We start from the raw sequence: 3,895 nt of genomic DNA on the forward strand, positions 1-3,895 counted from the left end.
ATAAGCCTATTTAAAAAGTATTTAATGCACCTATTTAATAAGCCTATTTATTGAGCCTATTTAATAAGCCTATTTATTGAGCCTATTTAATAAGCCTATTTATTGAGCCTATTTAATGAGCCTATTTATTGAGCCTATTTAATATGCCTATTTAATAAATCTATTTAATAAGCCTATTTAATAGGCCTATTTAATAAGTCTAAGTTGCTGAAATAAGCCTATTTAATAAGCCTATTTAATAGGCCTATTTAATAAGTCTAAGTTGCTGAAATAAGCCTATTTAATAAGCCTAAGTTTCTGAATGAGCCTATTTAATAAGCCTAAGTTGCTGAAATAAGCCTATTAAATAAGCCTAAGTTGCTGAATAAACCTATTTAATAAGTCTAAGTTGCTGAAATAAGCATATTTAATAAGGCTATTTAATAAGTCTAAGTTGCTGAAATAAATCTATTTAAAAATGCTATTTAATAAGCCTAAGTTGCTGAAATAAACCTGCTTAATAAGGCTATTTAATAAAAATAAGTTGCTGAAATAAGCTTATTTAATAAGCCTAAGTTGCTGAAATAAGCCTATTTAATAAGGCTCTTTAATAAGTCTAAGTTGCTGAAATAAACCTATTTAATAAGCCTAAGTTGCTAAAATAAGCCTATTTAATGAGGCTATTTAATAAGTCTATTTAATAAGCCTATTTAATAAGCCTATTTAATAAGCCTAAGTTGCTGAAATAAACCTGTTTAATAAGGCTATTTAATAAGCATAAGTTGCTGAAATAAAGCTATTGAATAAGTCTAAGTTGCTGAAATAAGCCTATTTAATAAGCCTAAATTGCTGAAATAAGTATATTTAATAAGCATAAGTTGCTGAAATAAACCTATTTAATGAGTCTAAGTTGCTGAAATAAAGCTATTTAATAAGTCTAAGTTGCTGAAATAAGCATTTTTAATCAGCGTAAGTTGCTGAAATAAGTCTATTTAATAATCCCAAGTTGCTGAAATAAGCCTACTTAATTAGGCTATTTAATAAGCCTAAGTTGCTGAAATAAGCCTATTTAATAAGCGTAAGTTGCTGAAATAAGGCTATTTAATAAGTCTAAGTTGCTGAAATAAGCCTATTTAATAAGCCTAAGTTGCTGAAATAAGCCCATTTAATAAGCCTATTAAATAAGCCTAAGTTGCTGAAATAAGCCTATTTAATAAGCCTATTTAATAAGCCTATTTAATAGGCATATTTAATAAGTCTAAGTTGCTGAAATAAGCCTATTTAATAAGCCTATTTAATAGGCCTATTTAATAAGTCTAAGTTGCTGAAATAAGCCTATTTAATAAGCCTAAGTTGCTGAATGAGCCTATTTAATAAGCCTATGTTGCTGAAATAAGCCTATTTAATAAGCCTAAGTTGCTGAATAAACCTATTTAATAAGCCTAAGTTGCTGAATAAACCTATTTAATAAGTCTAAGTTGCTGAAATAAGCCTATTTAATAAGGCTATTTAATAAGCCTAAGTTGCTGAATAAGCCTATTTAATAAGTCTAAGTTGCTGAAATAAGGCTATTTAATAAGCCTAAGTTGCTGAAATAAGGCTATTTAATAAGTTTAAGTTGCTGAAATAAGCCTATTTAATAAGCCTACATTGCTGAAATAAGCCTATTTAATAAGGCTATTTAATGAGCCTAAGTTTCTGAACTAAGCCTATTTAAAAAGGCATATTTAATAAGTCTAAGTTGCTGAAATAAACCTATTTAAAAATGCTATTTAATAAGCCTAAGTTGCTGAAATAAACCTGTTTAATAAGGCTATTTAATAAGCATAAGTTGCTGAAATAAGCTTATTTAATAAGCCTAAGTTGCTGAAATAAGCCTATTTAATAAGCCTATTTAATAAGTATTTAATGCGCCTATTTAATAAGCCTATTTATTGAGCCTATTTAATAAGCCTATTTATTTAGCCTATTTAATAAGCCTATTTATTGAGCCTATTTAATAAGCCTATTTATTGAGCCTATTTAATAAGCCTATTTAATGAGTCTATTTAATAAGCCTATTTAATAGGCCTATTTAATAAGTCTAAGTTGCTGAAATAAGCCTATTTAATAAGCCTATTTAATAGGCCTATTTAATAAGTCTAAGCTGCTGAATAAACCTATTTAATAAGTCTAAGTTGCTGAAATAAGCCTATTTAATAAGGCTATTTAATAAGCCTAAGTTGCTGAATAAGCCTATTTAATAAGTCTAAGTTGCTGAAATAAGGCTATTTAATAAGCCTAAGTTGCTGAAATAAGGCTATTTAATACGTTTAAGTTGCTGAAATAAGCCTATTTAATAAGCCTACATTGCTGAAATAAGCCTATTTAATAAGGCTATTTAATGAGCCTAAGTTGCTGAAATAAGCCTATTTAATAAGCCTAAGTTTCTGAACTAAGCCTATTTAAAAAGGTATATTTAATAAGTCTAAGTTGCTGAAATAAACCTATTTAAAAATGCTATTTAATAAGCCTAAGTTGCTGAAATAAACCTGTTTAATAAGGCTATTTAATAAGCATAAGTTGCTGAATAAGCCTATTTAATAAGCCTAAGTTGCTGAATAAACCTATTTAATAAGTCTAAGTTGCTGAAATAAGCCTATTTAATAAGGCTATTTAATAAGCCTAAGTTGCTGAATAAGCCTATTTAATAAGTCTAAGTTGCTGAAATAAGGCTATTTAATAAGCCTAAGTTGCTGAAATAAGGCTATTTAATACGTTTAAGTTGCTGAAATAAGCCTATTTAATAAGCCTACATTGCTGAAATAAGGCTATTTAATAAGGCTATTTAATGAGCCTAAGTTGCTGAAATAAGCCTATTTAATAAGCCTAAGTTTCTGAACTAAGCCTATTTAAAAAGGTATATTTAATAAGTCTAAGTTGCTGAAATAAACCTATTTAAAAATGCTATTTAATAAGCCTAAGTTGCTGAAATAAACCTGTTTAATAAGGCTATTTAATAAGCATAAGTTGCTGAAATAAGCTTATTTAATAAGCCTAAGTTGCTGAAATAAGCCTATTTAATAAGGCTATTTAATAAGTCTATTTAATAAGCCTATTTAATAAGTATTTAATGCGCCTATTTAATAAGCCTATTTATTGAGCCTATTTAATAAGCCTATTTATTGAGCCTATTTAATAAGCCTATTTATTGAGCGTATTTAATAAGCCTATTTATTGAGCCTTTTTAATAAGCCTATTTAATAAGTCTATTTAATAAGCCTATTTAATAGGCCTATTTAATAAGTCTAAGTTGCTGAAATAAGCCTATTTAATAAGCTTATTTAATAGGCCTATTTAATAAGCCTAAGTTGCTGAAATAAGCCTATTAAATAAGCCTAAGTTTTGATTTAAAGCTTTCGTGACTGCAGTAATTCATATTCTTAGTTTTTTCGGTAAAGTCACGTTGAAGAGAAACAACAAAATAACAAAATATATATAAAACAATAAAAATTCTCACGACGTTTCGACCATAACTCAAACGGTCATCATCAGGTGTGTCGGTTTGCATAAATTTATTTTAAAAACGGCATATTTATTTATTTATATAAAATAACGTTTGCGTCACGCGCAACGATTGGCTGTTTGCCAGGACTAGTCCATCTATTTTTTGAAAAGAGGAGGGGGGAGACGAAATTTGTTTTTATGTATGCTGTCTGAAAGCCACTGTAAGCGTGAACAATCAATCAAGAACTGAAATGATTTATCAAATCTTTCCAATGATTGCTAAGATAGAATCCATCTTCTCGGTTGAAATTGTCTCTGTGTTTGTATATGTGGATAGCCTCATGAACGAATCTCTCATGGAAGCCAGATGGCTTACAAAGAACCTCCGTCTTGGAAAAGTCAATGGCATGTGAGCCTACTGAATTAGAAC

Source organism: Petromyzon marinus, unplaced genomic scaffold, assembly GCF_048934315.1.
Source record: "Petromyzon marinus isolate PM22_M1 ecotype Great Lakes invasive population unplaced genomic scaffold, UKy_Petmar_22M1.pri1.0 PM_G_Scaffold_10, whole genome shotgun sequence".
Taxonomy (NCBI): Eukaryota; Metazoa; Chordata; class Hyperoartia; order Petromyzontiformes; family Petromyzontidae; genus Petromyzon; species Petromyzon marinus.